Source organism: Engystomops pustulosus, chromosome 2 (assembly GCF_040894005.1).
Source record: "Engystomops pustulosus chromosome 2, aEngPut4.maternal, whole genome shotgun sequence".
NCBI classification, from domain to species: Eukaryota; Metazoa; Chordata; class Amphibia; order Anura; family Leptodactylidae; genus Engystomops; species Engystomops pustulosus.
The window spans coordinates 215,208,797-215,230,413 of NC_092412.1; the positions used below are offsets into that span (position 1 = coordinate 215,208,797).

General features: G+C 40.2%; 1 protein-coding gene and 1 long non-coding RNA gene across 2 annotated transcripts in view; one reads left to right on the plus strand and one right to left on the minus strand.

The window, feature by feature from the left end:
* Positions 1-21,617, plus strand: part of RTN4RL1 (reticulon 4 receptor like 1) — a 144,628-nt gene that overhangs the window by 37,163 nt on the left and 85,848 nt on the right. The window lies entirely within an intron of this gene.
* LOC140119267 (uncharacterized) lies at positions 2,186-7,108 on the minus strand. The gene is made up of 3 exons (XR_011853357.1): positions 6,994-7,108; positions 4,779-4,860; positions 2,186-4,484 (listed from the first exon to the last, which is right to left on the minus strand). It is a non-coding gene; the product is annotated as an uncharacterized lncRNA (long non-coding RNA).

Below are 21,617 nucleotides of genomic sequence, written 5' to 3' on the forward strand. Positions count from 1 at the left end.
TCCAGGGCTCATATGGCTTTCTGAAGAGACCTAGTGCAAATCTTAATCCATATTTTAATAATGACTTTGGTTACAGAGTTTTAATCCCTATTTTCTCTCAGAAGATTGTTCAAGTGTTCAAGACTAAGACATGGCCAGTGACTTAGTAGTAAAACAGAGCGTGCCGAGCGATCACCCGAGCCAAAAGGTATAAATGCTCCTGATTCAACAATGTCCTAGTGTAATGGACCATATATACCTAGTGTCTACAGGATGGGTCCTGCAGAGTTATAATGATAAATATGCTAATGATATTCATTAAAAAGCTGCATGATACCACTCTTAACCTATATGCACTAATAACTACATGCATCCACACACTCCGTGCCAAAATCTTTGTGATACTGAAGGTTCTCTATCTTCAGTACATGGAGTTCTTCTGAAGGTTTTTCCCTACATTTAAAAAAAAATTTCATGCCAGAAAAGACATGGATTAGCTACATCCAGATTCATGTGTGGATCCACTTCACTTTTATGTCATAAATCCAGGTGTCAACCTTGCATATGGCCGGCTGAATACTGTCCGAGCCCACGGAGTGAGTACATTGCACAAGACGCGAGACCTTGCATCATACAGAAATATGTACTGTAATAACTGTTATAGTGCCCATGCAGCAGTTTGGCCGGCAGACAAGGAGTCCTGTATGATTCAAGGACTCTCATCCTGTGCAATCCTGAATCCATGAGATTGGACAAACATACAGGTCCATTTCCATAGGCTTAACACTTTTGCATATGATGTAATCCTTTTACAGCGTCTTGGATTTTCCATAGGCAAATCACTGATATGACATGTAAACATGACCTTTGAACTTTCACATTGTTATATTATGTGGTTTCTAATGTTTGGGTTTTTTTTGGCAGTACTATAGATTTCAAATATTGGCCTCCCAATAGAAACCTGTCAGAAACCCTCACAATTCAGTGGAAATATAAAAATAAGTGTAATATTTTATATATTATGAATGATAATAATAGCTTTTATATGTTGTTTTTTTACTTTATAAAGGGCTAGGAGTCTGGATAAAGCTTTTGTCGCTTTACTCTTCTCCTAATGACCCAACAATAGGAATGACTTGTGCCTGGTCATCTATAGAAAGAGCAGAATTATGGTGACAGGAAAGCCATTTCTACAACAATATAACTTGCTTGGTCATTTAGAAGAATCACGCTGCAAAATTAATTTCTCGCCTTGAAGCTAAAGGCCAGACTGCCTTTGACACATCCATAGCAACCTCATATCCATAACAACCTGCTATCATTGCAATGTCCGCAGCCTGAAACAGCTTAATCTCATGGCGCTAATTATGGACTATTGTTTATGAATCACATTTTGTCATTGAAATCCATTTCTGCCCTATGTTTGTGGGACAATCAAATCAAGTAATGACATATATACAAAAGCATATTCCTTTCATTAGGGGTAGTTTTTTACCGTTATTTTTGGACTAGACCATGTCCTGCTCCTCATCTTATGAGCTATAAAAGAAACCTCCCCACCCTAGTGGATTCTTACAAATTACTGTGATCTATTATTAATTCTGATACTGAATGATATATTTGGTGCATATTTTAGACTGCCTTATTCGAGATTATTCCAACTATTGGTTGTTTATGGTTTTTTTTTTGGTTCATGAAGTCCAATGACTATCTCTGCCCCATTTCTAACTTCTAAACTGCACTTTCTATGTGAGAGAAAAATGTCTTGTAAGGCATATATGCACCAAAAAATGAAGTTTAAAAAAAGAAAGCTCCATCTCCAGAGTCGCTTTGTCATTTACAGCTTTTGGCACTGCTTCTGCCCAGGAACATTGATGGTAGGTTGTAGTGCAGTGTCGGACTGGGTTTCCCACCAGAGAAAATCAATTTGGGGACCCATGCTTCCTTATCTCCCAGGAAATATACTCTAGCAGCTTCCAAATTGTGGTGTTTTCTGATGGACCTCTGGGTTCAGTATTGGGTTGATCCAGGGCCCACCGGAGGATCCTCTGGTACTGGTGGGACAGTCCGACACTGTTGTAGTGTCCCTCTACCCTCAATGAATGCCATCCTCGGGCTTAATCCCACATCATGTTGTAAGACTTCTTGTAGGTCATACTTGATGTTAAGGGGGCTGCCTTTCAAGGTAGCAAAAGGAGGTATTGTTTTCCATTTAACACCTTGGAAAACTTATTTGCATTCTTCCCAGAATTCCCTAGTGGAGCATCTATGGCTTTAAGTCTCCACACGCCTTTAAGGTGGCCTTAATTGGCAATGTCTCCTTAAGGAGAACATCTACTGTCTGACCCTAGTCAATAGCCTCTCACATAGCCAAACCAGTTCCCTACGCTGTACTGAGGAGACCCAACCAGGTGGAAACATTGCTGTCTACAGTTGGGAGTCAGTTCCTTCTGGAATAGATATACTGGTTTGGCTTAATCCTACATAATGTTTTTAGACTTCTTGTAGGTCATACTTGATGTTAAGGGGGCTGCCTTTCAAGGTAGCAAAAGGAGGCATTGTTTTCCATTTAACACCTTGGAAAACTTATTTGCATTCTATCCTCGGACCTGAGGATAATAAAGTGAATGACCTCTTATGGTCATTGTTAGTGTTGTCCTAAGGTCGATGGAAGCAGAAACGGTTCCTGTGACCACCTAGAACCTTCGGCACGATGCAATTGAAGTCCCGGAGCAACATGGTAACCGGTAGATAGGAATAGATTCCCAACAGGGAGGGTGCCACTTGACAATAGCAGTACATTAATATTGCAGTTTTCCTTTAATAGCACAAATCCATGTATGTCAAAATCCATAAGGAACGTTTTCATTATGCATGAAACACTCAGCGGCACTTTTTATGACCATATTTCTTCATTAAGACTCTACTGTCTGTATCCTTCAAGGTAAGCGGATACTGTATGCCCTCAGTACTACCTTCCATTTTCTGTGAACAATAAGGAATGTACATTAAAGTAAATGTTTGCAAAAGCATCACCTTCAGACTCCATTTTGCAGAAGTAACCTAGATAAAAGGTTGAGTAATTTTCTAAATAAAGACATAGTATTATTTATCGTGTTCTTGAATAGTTTTATAGTACAACCTGTTGCCCAGGGAGTGTTCATGGGGGAATATTGTATCTGGTCATTATGTGACTTGTATTTATCACCATCTCTGTTACTGTGAGTAGACATTGCTCTTGTGACTCACTGGGGGTCATTTATCTTAATTTGTCTTCCTTTTTCCCTGTTTTTTTTTTACTTTTTTGGCTTGTTGCAATTTTTGCGCCTTTTTGGGGATATTTTGAAATGTGCACTGAAGTGCACTGAAGACATTTGTCAGTAAGACACATTTATCTTCTATTCCAGATGTACTAAATGTTGCTAATGACATTTATCTTTTCAAATTGTCTAAAACTTGCAACATTTTTTGGCACAAAAAACTGCACACGAGACCATACTTAAGAAAAAACTACGAAAATGGAAAGTAGTGACTTGAGACATTTGTGTGACATTTTTGAGACATTTGTAAATGTTGTAAAAAGTGATCTGAAAAAAACATTTAACACAATTGTAACTGTAGTAATCAAATAATAACAGGCCTCTACTGGCAACTAACATTAGTGTCATGTAGAAGGGTCTCCACTAACATGCAAAATGTATTGGAACCAAACACTGTGGAAGTATTAAAGGGGTTCTACCAACTATTCAAGTTATACTCTATCCATAGGGGATATCCATTCACAAAAACGGCTGAAGCAACAGGACAAGCATGTTTCCTGACGCTCCATTCAATAGTATGGAAGCGTGGGATATTGCATAGAACAGCACTCAGCTATTTGGGATATTAGACAGTGGATGTGAATACCAGAGATAACCAAATGCTGTGCTTTGCTATTTCTGCCACTACCATGCAATTGAATAGACTGGCAGGATACATGCTGCTCCATGATTTAGTGAGCATGGGTCCTCTGTCCTTCAAATTGTTCTCGTAATCAGTGGCGGTGCCAGCAGTCAGCATAGGGGATAACTAAAATAGTACAACCAGGTTAATGCTGATCAACTTTTTTTGTGTGTTGACCAGTGCTTATTATGGCCAGGCATTGGCCTGTAAAAAAAGATCCATATTGACTTAAAAAGATTGAGCATTAAAAATAATGAGAATGTTCCAACAAAATTGGCCACCTATGTAATCACTCCCATTGTTGTATTGATACTTGCATTTTCACTTCTACTGATGGCACATATAATGTTTCATATTGACTCCTTTCATGATGTCCTACAGGTTCCCTGTTTCCATGTCTTGTCCTTTTCTTTCCTCCACCCTGACCGCTTTTTCTGCTGCTTTCTCCTCCACTCAGTCACGGCTGTTATAGCCTACGGCATGGCACTAAGACTCTATGAGATTCTGCCTTTGGCAAGATAGGATGTGACCCTCAGTTTCTGACAGGTGGGAGAGGGCTTCACCTGCAGAGATGAAAACAAAAAAATCAAACCAATAGCTGACATTTCTTGATGACGGCTCAGTTTGCTTCCCTTTTTTATTTTAATAAATCTGCCTTGCAAACTTCAAAGAACTTGATTCTGTATGCAGCTTTGTAAGCTTCTTCTCATGGCATTGTATGTAATGAGCTGATGAGCGGTGGGGCTTTAAATGACTGTGGTGAGGACCTGCATTTGAGAGCTATTTTTAAGAATACCCTAGTGAATTAGAGTCCTAGGGAATTGCAATTTATCTCTGTAAACCCTGTCCAACTTAACTGTAAATCGCTGGCGATGCAAGAATTATATAAATGCAGGCAGGTCTAGTATCCCTGTAGTTTAAGGCCGTCACCACTGGCGTCTGTGGAGAAAGACAAAGACATGAATGAAGGATTTTTGATTTTTAGCTCAATCCTAACAAGTTATGCCTGTTGGTGGCCAAGTTTTCCAACATAGAGTAAAATCACACCGGCCTATTAAATATAATCTTTAAGCTGTTTAGAAAAAAATAACAGCTTGTTTTTTGGATCATTCAATTTTTGCTGTGTCTTTGACACATCCATCTCTGCTATATTGACTGACACATCACCTCCTTCCCTGTGAGTAGGGAGAAGCAGCACAGGCTATAGACTGCATGTAGCTGGTAAAGTAATGATTTCTACCACTTATTACATGTTCCCTGCTCCTCCATGTGATGGAAGCTGCCAGGCTGTCACCATATACATCCTGTATGTGCACTGTGCATGTTCCCTGCTCCTCCATGTGATGGAAGCTGCCAGGCTGTCACCATATACATCCTGCATGTAAACTGTGCATGTTCCCTGCTCCTCCATGTGATGGAAGCTGCCAGGCTGTCACCATATACATCCTGCATGTAAACTGTGCAGTGTTCAGTGGATTTACATGTGGGAAACTAATTGGATTTAATGCTAAATTACTTTGAGAGAGAACACAAGGCATCATAGGATCTGTGGGCAAGCTAACTCGCCTCAGGGTCAGGGCATAGACTGACAGACATTAGTCCCGTCCATTCCACCTCTAGTGAGAAAGATTTTTGTCAAACACTTTCAGAACAGAAACTGCCAGAACTTTGGAAAGAAAAGGATGAGAAGCACAAAGTAGGTATTGTTCTGTTTGTTTTCAAGGGGGGAATCACATATAATAATTGGTAAAATCACTATAGCTTTACAGTTACTCTTTAAAGCTTCTGTAATGAATAATCACAACCATATAAACATCTGCCTATCCCTTGAGTAAACGTTTTCCCTAGAAGAAAAGTTGACCAGGTCAGATGGGCTTTGAAGTTGGTGAAGGAGGAGTAGGGGAGGAGACATTCAAAGGAAACTCAACTAGAATTAAGAAATGTAATAATTCATTCTAACAATAGATGATCTAGTGAATGACAGAATGTGAAACCATATTTATATAGTCTTTAAACATCCCATCAGGTCCACTGTGATGTGTACTATCATCAGTATTGGTGCCCATGCAGAGATGAAACCTGTATGATGAATATGACAAAGAACACACCACCAGTGGTAGAGGCTCATGTCATAGAAGATGCCATCAATATATTTGATGTCTTTGAGCCACTCAGGATAACAGATAATTATTAGGCAGCAGCTTGTTATAATAGCTCTAATGTACCAGGATAGGACTCCCTGATTTATTATATTTTGTCTGCTAAATTTAGATTGATATTCCTGAAAGAGTCCATCATTCCCAGTCAGAGGTTGCTGCGGAGACAATTGAAGATAGGTTTTTCTTTTTCAGAGATTAATTCTTTATTATTTGTTTTAATTACTTAATTGCATTGCATTTTGAAAGCTTTGTCTGAAAACTGATATAAATGAATCTCTTTTAGACATTAATATTAATGTATTTGATGTCTGGAATTCACGGATGGTTGGCTCTTACTCCAGGGCTTTGAGGTTACTGAAAGGTCGTTGTGTAAATGTATAATGCATTTAATTGATGGTGGAATTTATTTTGAGGGTAACATATATATTTTATTAAGAATACGTGAAAAATTGCAGACACTTTTCCTTTGGGTGTGAATGCCTACCTAAACAATAGCTGTCAGCTAAGACTGCAGTCACTGCAAGTCCTTTATAATATGCCGGATTTTTTTCATCTTCAGAAACTAAGCTTCAACTAGAGGTAAGTGCCTACGTAGGCATGTATTTATAATGGGGACATAAATAGAAATTGTACCAGACTCTGGTCCCTTCCTCCAGGGGGCCCAAAGGCTCCTCTGCCATAATAGCAACACTATTATTATGTATAGGATATATTCTGTATGGGGTTTCAGAAGATTCAAGTTCGAGGCATATTTATTTATTATTATTCTCTATTGGGTACCGTATATACTCGTGTATAAGCCGAGTTTTTCAGCACAAAAAATGTGCTGAAAAACCTAATCTCGGCTTATACACGAGTTAATAAAAAAAAAACCCATGAGTTAATTAAAAAAAAAAAAAAAATTAATACTTACCCTCCGGCTCCCGGTCCTCGGCGGCGGCTCCTGGTCCTCGGCGGCAGCTCCCGATCCTCTGCGGTGGCTTCTCTCTTCGATCTTCACGTGCCGGCAGTCGCGTCTATGCGACTTGCCGGCGGGCGCACAATATGATGTAGTGGTGTCGCCGCTGACGACGTCATCAGCGGCGACACCGCCGCATCACACTGTGCGCCCGCTGGCAAGTCGCATGGACGCGACTGCCGGCACGTGAAGATCGAAGAGAGAAGCCGCCACAATGGATCGGGAGTTGCCGCCGAGGACCGGGAGCCGCCGCCCAGGACCAGGAGCCGCCGCCGAGGACCGGGAGCCGCTACTTCAAATCAAAGGTGAGTATCATCGGAGGGTGAGTATTAAGTTTATTTTTTTTATTATACTGAGGGCAGGCTGTATACTTTTTGGGGCAGGCTGTATACTTTTTGGGGGCAGGCTGTATACTTTTTGGGGGCAGGCTGTATACTTTTTGGGGGCAGGCTGTATACTTTTTGGGGGCAGGCTGTATACTTCATGGGGGCAGGCTGTATACTTCATTGGGGCAGGCTGTATACTTCATGGGGGCAGGCTGTATACTTCATGGGGGCAGGCTGTATACTTCATGGGGGCAGGCTGTATACTTCATTGGGGCAGGCTGTATACTTCATTGGGGCAGGCTGTATACTTCATTGGGGCAGGCTGTATACTTCATTGGGGCAGGCTGTATACTTCATTGGGGCAGGCTGTATACTTCATTGGGGCAGGCTGTATACTTCATGGGGGCAGGCTGTATACTTCATGGGGGCAGGCTGTATACTTCATGGGGGCAGGCTGATTGTATACTACTTGGGACAGGCTGTATACTACACCCTCGGCTTATACTCGAGTCAATAGGTTTTCCCATTTTTTGTGGTAAAATTAGGGGTCTCGGCTTATACTCGGGTCGGCTTATACTCGAGTATATACGGTAATTTGCACATCTTTAGAATATTACATCTCATCCTTCACTTCCCGGACCTTTGTCCAGTCTTATTTATTGCACTGTCACTTTATTAGTATATCTACTTTGATTGCACAGCATCTCTTTATTAGATATATACACTCCATGTGCTGTTTTTTGGTTTTTTATTCATTATGTACTCTGTCACCATAGCCATATACTCACGTATCGGCTGGCAGTAACGCTAGAATAGGCATCTCTTATATTTACCTTGCCCGGCCGATCCATACATGGACGCATGCGCGAGTACACACGTCACCGGAAGTGACATCATTAGACCATGTGACTCGCCCCTAGCGTGTTCCGGCATGGGCGCCGCCATGACACCAGGGCCACACACCGGCAGGCTGCACATCTCATCATAAACAGGTATTTATACACAGACACTACATCATCTGGGCACCCCTGGGGAAGCCGCGTTCAGCGGCGATACGCGTGGGGCATTGTCTGGACTCCCTTTGGACCTCCCTCTTACTCTGGTAACTTTGTGTTCTCCAGTTTTTCATGCAGCAGTTTGTATCTCATGATCATCCCTCATTGGGATTTATATTTTGTTCCATTTTGTGCATCATTTTTGTTGTTTATGTCTGCTGCCATTGGAGCACACTATTGACAAAGTGTTTGTCCTAGGGAGTCCTTTTGCAGGTTGTCAGCCACTATTGTATGACTTCACCTGCTATGTTCTGACCACGGAAGCAGTTGTTCTGCTTTTTCCGTGTTTTAATTGGTTTTATATTGTTTGTACATTTGATTTTCCTGTGCTTGTATTTATAAATAAAGGATTTACTATTTTTCAGCTACTTGACACATGTTCTTGTTCTTTGGTTCTCAAGATTCAAGTTACCTCCTTATTTAATTTTTAGGAGCTGTTTCATTATGTATTATATGTATTATATTTGTCGGTTTCATGATTTGTCAGTGATCAGTGATAGGGCTGAGTTCTGCACTCACCTACTGATACCTATACCGCTCATCAGATTGACATTTCTTAAATGTGTTGGCTAAGTGGGTGTGGCTTAGCTGGAAAGGGGATTTGATTTAGAATGTGCCATTGCTTTTAGTTTATAAAGCAAATCTACCATCAAAAACACGATAGACCAGAGGCACTTACTAATAGATCCAGGCATTGTGACTGTAATAATCTTCTTAGATTTGTTATCCATGGCCTCCATCCTTCTAAAATCAACATGTAGAATTATGCTAATGAGCTAGAAGGGCTTTGGGGGTTACCAGAGACCCTTCATGCTCTTACTGCACAGGTTGTTAGACTATCTCCTCCCTGCTTCATCAGCACTTCCTTTGCCTAATGTAATTTTACAGCAGCTGAGGAAGTTTCAGCACGAGGTGGGGGGAGTGTTCCTTGCACACTGCAACAACCTGTGAAGCTGCAGGGAGGAGGGGTTCATTTGCATAATTTTAAAAGTTTTTGAAGGAAGGAGACCATGCATAACAAATTTGAGAACATTACCACAGTTACAGACACTATGAGTGTCCCTGGTTTATCATGCTGGATTTTGATGGTAGATTTCCGTTAAATTGTGCACAAAGTTAGACAAAAAGTCTGCACTTTAGCCAAAGTGATAAATAGGGTAGAAAAGGAAAAAAAGTGGTTACAGCTCAGCATGTATGTAGCAGCAATCAGGTAATGGACATCAGATGCCGGGGTCAGATACATGATAGAGTATAGAGCGCTTGGTCGTTCCAGGTGAGTCCAGGAAAAAGGGATCCAACATGTGACTGGATAAAAGGCTCATAACCTTTGTTCTATCATAATGAGAACAAAGAAAAAGTACCAGTGAATTCCGGTGATGCGTTTCAGACATATAACGTCCTAAATTGTAACAAGATAACACACGTTACAATTAAGGACTTAAGTCCGAAACGCGTCAACAGAATTCACTGGGCACTTATTCTTTGTTTTTATTATGATGGTATAAAGATTACAAGTATTTTATCTGGACATGCTAGCAGATCCCTTTTGGCCTGTAGTGATAAATATGGTCAGGAAGTAAGATTTCTCCTTACAGAGACTTTGCCAATTAAGGCTTGTGGAGACTTATAGCCATGGACGCTCCACTAGGGGATTCTGGAAAAATATGCAAATTTGTTTTCCAGGATGGAATAAGGAAAAGCATGCCTCTATTAGCTACCTTGTAGAGCAGCTTCCTTGGCATCAAGCATGACTTTGGGCATTTACTTAACTGCCTACAGAAAATAGTGAATCCGCCCCATGTGTTAGTTGGCCTCTACCACAGCGTTGACGTTAAATCCATGCAGAATGCCAGTTAACTATCATTTCTTCCTCCGCACAAGTCAAATCTAAAAAGAAATTTGCCATTTTGAGTTAAGTACGGGAAAGACTGACGTCAACTGAGGTTTAATTGATGCAAAATAGGCGAGGGTAAAATGACAGCAACAGATGTGAAAGCTGATAGTATCCACATCTCCTGCCTCATATACCCACTCCCTGCAAGGCTTGCAGACACAATAGAGATAACATCTTGTAAAATTTAATTTCTTTGTGTCGCTGACATTATGCTATGCACTACACCCTTCGCAATGACAAGCCATGGAGTCTGATACATAAACTCGCTGACACAAGTGCCATGTAAAGTGCTGCGATCGTTGGCTTCATTCCTGGAACACAGTTCGGTGAGACTACAGGGTACCATTTATATAAAGCGAAGGTTACAGAGCTGCACTTAATATGAATATAGTCTCAATGAGTTTATTTTTCCCTACTACCTTGGAAATACAGTAGTGTTTGAATGGTAAAATGGGTGAAGACACAACAATGGTCTGTGTGTGGCTTCATGTACTGGTTAGGTTTAAAGAAACTGTAATCACAGTTTATACGTTTCTAGATTTTATTGAATACAAGTATCTTAAAATTAATTAGGAAAGGAAATTGAGTGACCAACAGCAGATGCATTTACGAAATAAATCAGCCTTGTGCCCAGGGTCGGCTCCAGTTTTCAGTAGGCCCCTGGGCGACAGAGCCCCAGTGGGCCCCTTTGCAGTGAACTCACTTGGCGGCATTAAAGATTCAGAAACGAAAACATTCTCCTGTTCCCTAAAAGTTTTTCATACCAAGCACGCCACTCATGGGTATTTTATATAAAGCCCCCCTCACATCCTATGGATTCATTAGATACAGCCCCCTTTACCCCCTTTACCCCCATGGATTCCTTACGTACAGCCTTATGTGGGCCCCCCAGAAGCTCTCTATGCCCAGTGCTGGTGCCGCCAAGCATATGCCTTTCGTAATTAGAACAAACCACACTACTAAAATAAATGCAATACTCATTAATGGATTAGTGCACATGGTAGAGCATATCCTAGTCAGGACCATCAATCCCCTCTCCTACTGGGGTCAATATTGTGTTACAGTTATCAGCAGCTCTCCAGGGACTATTTCTCGCAGCGAATAGTCAAACATGTCTTATGACCAAATTGTAAAAACTGATGTTGAACTCCCAGCTCCTCTGGATGATGCTGGAAATGGAACATCTGCGTATGTCCACGTGTTTTAAAAAAACCCCCAATAAAAACAGAAATTACTGTTTTTCACAGATCACTCATAGTTTACAAGCATCCATGTAGCTGGGACAGCATTCTGTTGTATCTTGGACTAAAAAATGCATCTTACATTAAATAATAGTTTTAGACAGTTTTAGGAATACTAGTATGACAAAAGGGTGGGCCTTGTGAAAAGGGTGTGGCTTTGCGGGAGTATGTGTTCCAGAAATAATGCAAATGTGCCAACATTTTTGCAGCAGCTTTTTCGTGTAAACTAAACCAACTTTTTGATGGTGCAATCTTCAACCTTGTTCGATTTATTATTTTTTATCAGACACTTTGATAAATCTGGCGCTATTACTTTGCAACACTTTTGATAAATCCCCTTCCTTCTATGTGTCTGATCAGTATTGGCAGTATCAAATTGGAAACACCCTCTTCAGAAGAGCAATGGCAATACCCAATTGTTAATTTATTTTAAAATGTGAGAATTTTAAGAAAAAGATGATCCAAAAATTGGTATTTTTTATATCATTTTGCAAGATCCTATGTTTATGTATCTTTTTATCTATTTCTTCATTGCCGTGTTTACCTAACTATATGGGTCATAGATAATGATGTTTCTTTTCCTCGGGTAATATGTAATTTATGTAATAAACTTGACATTTCCCAACAAGAAATTCGAAGATTTGCTGATATATCCAGGGATTTACAAATCATATTAGGAAACTGTGTGCACATGCCTATGGCTGCATGTAAACGTAGTATCGTAACTTATCTTTATGTAATTTTTCTATCAGTCTGTTATGTTGTATTGCGGCATGGACCATTCCGTATGTCTAGGTATAAAGAATCTACAGTGGGGCAGGTCTACCAATTTGTTTATGACCGAATTCTGTTGTCATTTGATCCAACGAACTGTCTTATTGAGGGTTTTAGACAGTTTTCCGTCCCTTTTACAAATAGTACAACAAAGGTGACATGGTCTTGGTGCAGCTTTCTAGCCTAAACTAAGCCAACTAATAGCAGTGCAAAGTACAACTAGGCAATCTTAAAGGAAATCTACCACCAGGATCAGGATTACATAAACCAAGCGCATGGACATACTGGTGTGCGCCCCCTCTGACAACATCTGCTCTTCTTTTAGCTTCTTATGCCCTTGTTTTTACAAAAAAATGCTCTAAAATTATGCAAATGACCCTGAGGGGCTCCAGCTCATTTGAAATATTTATAATGCCATTTTTTGTAAAAACATGGGCATAAGAAACTAAAAGAAGAGATCTTACCAGAGTGGGCACATACCAATTTGTCAGTGTGCTGGGTTTACGTTATTCTGATCCTGGTGGTAAATTCCCTTTAAAATACACCAGACATACCATCCAGCATTAGATACTTTGATATATCTAGTGCAGCGTAAAACTGTCTCATCTAACTCTGCACTTCCTTATCTAATCTGCCCTGGTGTCTGCCAATGTTTGCACCTCTCTTTCAGTGATAGCTTCCACTTAGAGATTATTCTGCTGACCTGTCCTGGTCCATCATGGCCATAAAGGAGTAGCTGGAAATGTGTTTTTGTAGTACATCTATGTAACATCAGTGCCTGCATTATTAATACTATACATTTTATGCTTAGCTTGAATATAGAAGCTTCTTTTTAACCCCTGCATATTCCTCCAGTTTCTGTTCTATTTACACAATATAAAGTAACGCAAAGTATAGCAATAAAAGAACAAAAACAACACAGTGACAGCCCCCCCACAAGCTGATAAAAGAGAGTGGCTCCAGAAGATAGATGTCTGAAAACAGAGGGAGAAAGATGAGATCGCTTGGGGACTGGCACTGCAGAGATGCTCGGAGGGAGGGAACACCCAGGGAGTTTGGGCTGGTACAGAGCTGCCAGTTTGTGTGAGTGAATTGGGCTGTGTTTGTATTCTTGTGTTGTGATGAGATGCAGCTTTTAATGAAGCAGAGAATGTAAGAGCCTTTAAATAACCCAGTTAAGTCACAGACAGCAACTTTTGCTGGAGTGAGATAAATAATTACAAAGGTCTGCAGGGGTTGGAAGAGGAGGGGGGAAGTGCAGGTCCAGGAACACACAGACACATTTCTATCTGTAATACAATGCACAGCAACCTATGCAGGAATGAATAGTGACCCTTACACTCTGCCATGTCGTTCTGCTTTCCTCGATATCACTGTCAGGGAATGAGATAACACTGTGACATTTGTGGACAGTGAAATAGACTTATAACCAGATGATGATCATTTTAGGATGCAGCGTGCCATCTGGATAGAGGATAAATCCTGTTGTATGTCCATTGGAACAGACTTCAAAAGGGCTGTTTGTAGTCTGTTACCATGGAGACACATAGGTATGCAACAGTGCCTTAGCCAAAAACCGTTAGACTGTTAACACATTGAATCCCACTAATTGGTGCATGTCTTTATTATACATTTACCTACAATAAAACATATGAAGCTTTGACCTCAATTTTTGGACTGTCTGGGAATAGATAACGGCTCTTTGTCTGTTATGATTGAGTGACCCTGTTTTCTTTTCACATACGGACCCTGTGGTGCTCATCAGCTGTATGGATATATATGTATTGGCCTGCATGCCGGAAAACTGTTGTACTGTTTTTTTTTGTCTAAAAATACAAAAATAAAATAATATATAAAAAAGCCACTGAACTGCTATACATTTAACAGCCCACAAGAGCCCAGTATCGGGCCTCCCTCTCGGTATTTATTAACTTGAGGTTCTGGCTAGAGCCTGACACTTGCCAAACTGAGAAGCCCCCACTGGGTAAGTAAATTTGCATGTATGATAATTTGCAGTAGTTTTTTTGCCGTATTACCTCTATTAACAGCTACAGAGGTATTTTTTCACATCACTTTTAAGTCTTCTACCAGTTTTAACAGATACAAAGCATCTCTCAGACTCTCTTAACCCCTTATCGACATTGGACGTAGTACTATGTCACGGGCGGCAGGGACTTGCTGTATCATGACGTAGTACTACGCCCTGCTATTGGCACTAGTAGCCGAGAGGGTGTTAATCCCTTACACACCTGTAAGGGCCATTTGTAACGATTTGGACCCCCCTGTGGTGCTTTTCGGGGAGGCCCGAAGCTCGGATGCAGGGGCTGCAGGTGCCCGGGGGCAGCAAGTGCCCAGGGGCCCCGCAATCTTCTCCAGGAGCCGGGTCCTGGCTGTAGTACACTGAGCATGCACAGTGTACACAGGTAGTGTGCTACATCCACAAAAATAACCTCAACGTATAAAAATCATAAAAGACTTTGCTGTCCTTTGCTATTGTATTCTCTGAAGGTTTCTTGGACACTACTTTTGGGGCGCATTTAATTTGAAAGTCGGATACTTCAACAAAAGTGTTCTTTCCGTGTATAATGCTGGGTGCGACCGTTTCGTTAAAAACGTCACCAGACTGCTGGTATGCCCCCTAATTGTATCGCAAGGTGCCTAGCGCAACTGCACCACAAAAGGGTTGCGTGCGACATAGTAGCAGCGCAGACACTGTGCAAGACAGATGAAGAACATGCAGTCAGACAAAAGTGCGGCACAAACCCCTTAGTATATGTGCCCCATTGTGGTGCTAATACACAGTATTAATTTTTTTGTCTAGCCCCAAATCTTGTTATAGGTCTGAATGGTCCCATTTAATGCACAAACGAAGACTGTTGATTTTGTGATATAAGTTAATGTAACCCCTTATTTGTGTATGTCTATATAAAATAAAAAAGCCAAAACATTTTTTGTAAAATAACTTTCTTCCCAGTAAAACCAATGTGACCAGAAATGTAAATGAAGACCTATGCAAAAACAGGCATCAATGATAATAGTAATAATAATAATAATGAGATTTGAAGTTTATTTTATGAATAATACAACAAAAAAAAAATTCCAACTGTAATATGCTGAAGGCTTCCAGCATGACTTGTAATTGCTGGGCCAAGGGAAGACGGAGAGACACTACAGTGTAAGCTGAAACTCCCCAGGCGTAATGTGCGTGACTTGGTTGCAGTCTGGTTGTTTTGCTTCTGATAGTCTATGCATATTTTGATGGCTGCATGCATAAGTGAATGACAGCAGTATATCTGACTATAAAGACATGTATGCACAGGCATGGAAGTGCATATTCATTCATGGATAGTGTTTGTATGCATGAAAAATAAGGTATCTGTGATCTATGAGGGGAATTAACTGTCTTGTGGACAAAGTCATTGTGAAACAGTAGATACTATTATTTATACTGCATATCCAGGGGGCAAATATTCTCTTAAAAATGGAAATGATTGACAACTTGCCCAATAGGTACATTTACACATAAAACATACTTTATAATACTATGGCAAGAGGTGAAAGCAGTACTGAGAAGAAAATGAAAACTCCTTCTGGAGGAAAGTTCATTTGCATAAGATTTCCCAGAAAGCACTTCCTGTTCTGGTGTCTCCATAAGGATAAGCAGAATCCTAATTGAGATATTCCAGAATCCTTCTACCAAGCCAGCCAGTACCCTGCCATAAGTGCTTTACGTAGTTCTGACATGCAGCATAGGATACGTGCTCTAAGAGGGGAAATTTCTTAGGTAATTTGCATAACATTTTGACTTTTGACTCCCTAAGCCATCTGGCATCTCCACAAGGAGAAACAGTACCCTGAGAGAAAAGTAACCAGTAATGGCTACATTCAATAGTGAATTACATTAGACATAACGTCAAGCTTCTAAACTTTATTCCCATTCTCGTCATTTGCCAATATGGTTGCTGACAATAAACGTTCTGTTGCTGTATATAAACCCTTCTTGCCTAATGGCTCTCCATGGTCCGCATGACTGTGCCACTACTACCTCCTGAGCCACCTGAGGGAGAGGTACCAGACCGTGGACGGCAGCATATGTAGCATCCGAAGACACAACTAACCACAGCTCCAATCTGCCTGCTGATTCAGCATATTCTTCCCATCACTGCCCGAGGGGCTTCCTGCTCAGGATATTGCAGTTTCTGTAGACAAGTGTGCACTCCCGAGTCTGCCTTTTTATTATGATCGTGATCCAGAATTGACAAAACAGGTGAGATTAACGTAATCAGAGACATATGTTTGTTAATGGGAGGTTAGACTGATAAAAGTTTGACATTGATGCGTAGGCTCTGTGAAAATAATCTGAACATGCCTCCAAGGCAAAATTAAACATAAAATACCCTGGAAAACATCCAAAGCACAGACCTGCAATTTACAAAATCATGTACCTTGAAGCACCCTTTACCACCGTGCCAATTTGCTGCTAAAGCCAATAATGTTTTTTTCCCTCATTTTAACCCAAGGGATGGAACCATAAAAGGTGGTAAATGTCTTTCCATTAACCCTTGTTTGCCATTGAAGTTTTTGTAAGAGGGGCCAGTACCACTTATATCTGATCACTAATTTTATTGGCTCACAAACTTCTCTTAGTTATATAGTACAATGGGGAATTGTATGTAACATACATTAGCCTTTCATTCCTCTGAACTTACACAGTACTCAGCGAACACCATGAATACCCAAAAATTCAAGTTCTTAAATAACTATATCAGTAACTATACTAGAAGTATAGCAGAAATCTTAAGTAGATTGGTTAGCAAAGTATTGCTTATTTATTGGTAGTGGTGGATAAAAGTGGGCGCTTTGGGAAGTATCCTGGGGCCGAAAGGAGTATCATGACGTTTGTCACTACCATAAAGATATAAGAAATAGAGGGACCTCCAGTCCTGATCTCCTCATACATGCATGTTTGCTCTTGATAGACATGTATACAAGAGCCCCTCCAGGACCTTTGAAGGTCTTTAAAGGGTAGAATGGAAATTGGACCCTCCTTTCCCAAGAAGCTTGGTTCTGTGAAACCATTGTGAGGGACCTTATTTTCATACAGTCCATGGTCCATGGTAGCCTCAATCTGTCCCTGTACACAGGATATGTGATAACTTACTAATTAGTGAGGGTCTTACTTATCCAAAGGATAGTGGGACATCTCAAGCAGACCCATTGGTGTTTTATTCATTTCTATTGGGACTGCTGACAATATTTGAGCACTGGCGCCCCATACACATTGATGGATTGTGGTCAACTTTTATCTAACGCGCAGGACCACCCTTAGCTTCCTTATTGACTTCAATAACCGCTATGTATTTTCCCAGGAGCATTTCTATAAGAGAAATAGGCCTACAGTTTTATTTAATATTTTTTACTATATACGGTACTTTATTACTCCAGGGGTACCACAATACTGGCATTTGTTTTTTTTTTACATATTCCAACCAAATTCGGGAAACTTAGATAAGACGTGGAACATTATTTTGCTGTATTTGGGTGTGTTAATAGTATATAAAGTAATCTTATATTCCTCCAGTCATCCCCTTCCGAACTTCACGCCTCATTGACATCACTTGTTATCACTTATAGGCGCTCTTTCCTCTTTATTGCGCCTTTCCTATCTGTGATTTGTGTGTTCTGCTGCCAGGGTTACGCTCGGTTTATATTTTGAGTTTCTCTTGCTGTTCAAGTCTCCTGGGAAATTTCTACTTTGTATGTAAACACTGATCACAATGCTACAGGAACATCTTAGAGAACACAACATCTATTGTAGAGTGGTGCAGGGATTTATACACAGACTACTCCAGTCCTTTAGTTACAGGAATAATAATATGCAGAAATATACCATTCAATTATGGCATATGCTACATATTATCTATATTGTCTGTTTACCATGTACAAAAACTTGCAAGCCCATCCTCAGTGGTTGTGGCGTGTGGCGTTCCCCGAGCACTGCTCTATAATGTTTATTTCAACACTAGATGAAGATACTATGTATATTTAATATAGTGCTCTAGATTTGGTTTACTATTAAAGTCACGCTAGACTCTCCAGGACTTGTGATATTTGGGAGTTTATAGAACAAGCTTTTTCAAAGTGGATGTCTACAAGGAAAAAAGTTCAATAATTATATGTAAGAAATCTGTTTAATTATAGAACTTCAGGACTATTGTATATGTATTATTGCAAAAATCTGAATAATAATGCTCTCTTCTAGAATGACACATCTGTGATTACTGTTAATAAAGTTTTGAACAAAACTAAGCCTTTCAGTCAGACTGGTTGGGAGGTAATGCATGATGTCATGGCGTCTCACTACTGGGTCCTCAGTAATTAGCCATAATTAAAGCAAATCTGAGTGTATTTCACTAAAAGACAATTGGGTGCAAGTAATCAAATGCCCTCCGATGTGGATTTTCAATCTAAGCTACACCCAACTCCGAATAATCGGCATGTAAAATTATGGATTTTTCCACAGAAAAGCATGTTTACATGGCAGTATTTGACACAGATTTTCTATAAAAAAAATATGTGCCAAATACTGGGTCAAAATCCGCTGTTGGGCTTTCTGAGAGTTTTTCCTCTTGAAATATAGGACAATAATAATAATAATAATAATTCTTTATTTATATAGTGCACACAGATTATGTAGCGCTGCACACAACTTGTCAAATTGGTCCAATGGGGCAGATTTATGAAAGCTGAGCTTAATTGGTTGCCATGGGCAAGTTAGCACATTCTTACTCTTGATAAATCTACCCCAATGTCCTCACACCTACAATAAAACGCCCACCCCATGGATTTCAAAGAACTAGAGCTTTTTCAAGTTTTCAGATGCAGTTTTTCAAGCCGAAAGCAGGTATGGATCATAATAGGTGAGCACAGGAGTGCTCCTGTTCTTTTTTTTACTCCACTCCTGGTTTGGACATCAAAAACAGCATCTGAAAACCTGAACATTTGATCGCACCCTCAAGTAGAACCAAAGGAGCATTTTCATCACTCCTATTAATTTGAATGGCTAGCACTTCCCAGCTCTCCAATTGGGCTTGGCAGTAAAAGAAAGGTCAGTAGACCTATGGGAACTGCACATGCCAGGTACTTATGGCACATCCTATGGATAAGTCATAAATACCTAAGACAGGAATACCCCTTAATATGTCCCAAAACTTCTCATTGGAATCAATAAGCTATTTTTGTAATGTATGACTCTGTATATAGTTGTTTTACACTGAATATGATAGATAAGACCCCTACAGAGGAGCCTCTCTTTGGTCTTCAGATCTCTGCAGTTTCATTTTAGTTAGATTAGCAGTGTATTCTGGGTAATCTCCATCCTCGCGTACTCTGTCTACAAACACCTTCTGTAACTTTCTCGATATTTGTTCATTCAATCACTAGCTAATTACTCAAGACATCTCATGTTTTACATCTAGTGGTCTTTTAATAAGCTAACACAGTTCATGTCTCTGGCGGCCAATGTTTTCCGTGACCGCAAATAAAGTGGTTGAGATTGCATAGAAGGTGCCGCCGCAGCTTATGAGCTGAGTGTTCAGGAAGGGAAATAGTTAAAGAGTTATTCTACTGATGACTCTATTCTAAAGAGATGCTTTATCACATGCATGATTTTACCTAGAATGTTGTTACTGCTATTATTTTCAAGGTCTCGGAAAAATGTCAATTACTAGCCTAAGTCATTCAGACTAAGTAGTTTTACTCCTCATTTCATCTCTTCACAATACTCCGGTAAAACACTTTATAAAATGTATAATGTACAAAGAAAGAGATAGGAAAACAGATGTCATCAGATACTCCAAATATGAAGTAATGGCTTCCGAATATTGTAATTGAAGTGCATGTGTTATCAGTCAGATTTACATAGGGGTTATTCACAGAAAAATGAAATGGCCTAAAAACTGCATCATTAAAAGGCAATATTGCGTTCAAGATTTGCATATGGTTTTTGACTATGCTGCACCCTACCTACTTGTATAAATAAACTGTAAAATTACATCAATTGACTAAGCTCTATATAGCTAGGTAATACCCTGCTCTCAACTTCTTAGATCCCCTTAAATACAACCAGTCAGTTGGTGTTGGAAGATCTAAATCCCCAGATATAGATCCCCAGATATATGGAATGTTGACTCCACCATTATGGAATTCAGATACATCAATTAGGCTTCCTAAACCCCTCAGAAAGCTATTTGGAACCTTCCACCCCAATATGAGCCATTTGAGTCACCTGAGGACCCTGGCAACTAGTATGTCTGCACTATGGAAAGGGGTTCCTCATCTCTTAGTACATTTCCCAAGCGGAAAAGGTCAGGGGGGTTCCCAATAAACATAAGACAGCAGATCCCACCTACAAATAACAACGTAGAAGGATGTAGCTTCCATCGGTGACAAGGCCAGAGCTTTATACATCTAATATAATCTGAGAACTGGGATGTATATCAGGTTCACTGGGTCTGAACCTGCATGTACAATGTTTGGTCAGGGTTTACTAGGCAGTCTACTAGGGACAATAGATAACATGCCACTGGGGTCTGTTAGATGCTGTTGGTGTATGTCATATGATACATCCAATTTCATTGTTTTTCTGTATTTTTAAATGAGCAGAAAATGGAAAAGATAGCAGAAATGTGAAAAGCGCCCTAGTACCATAGTAGTTCATGACTTATTTATGTTTTGACATTTCATATAAAAGAGAATCATCCACAGTGAGGCAACTCTCTGTATTAATGAAGTTTCTTTTTCTAAGATTTGGAAGCCAAACTTATTTACTCTGTGTAATGAGGGCTCTGGACTTCAGGATGGGACAATGAACCCTTAACTAAGCCCCAAACTGTCACTTGCCTCTGCATACCCTACGTGATACAGGACAACTTTAAGGCAGCCCCTCCCTATGGCAAAGTGATGACGCAAGACTCAAAAACAAACAACACAAAAGCAAGTCACAATGCGTAAATACGGCACAAAATCAGAATACATAGGGAAAATCAATATACGAAAGCCAAGATCGGTAAACCAGAGGAATCACAAGAGCAGAAAATATGAAACTAGCCTAGAATATAACCAGCGATGTACTAGTTGTGAGCCAGATAATATATGAAACTGGAGAATCCCAGGTCCAGATGACTGGAGCAGAGACCTTTATCAAACGCAGCAAGTTAACTATTGCTGGATCAGAGCAGAGCTGCAAAGAGACATGGAGGCATATTTATAAGGGCCTCTGCACTACTAG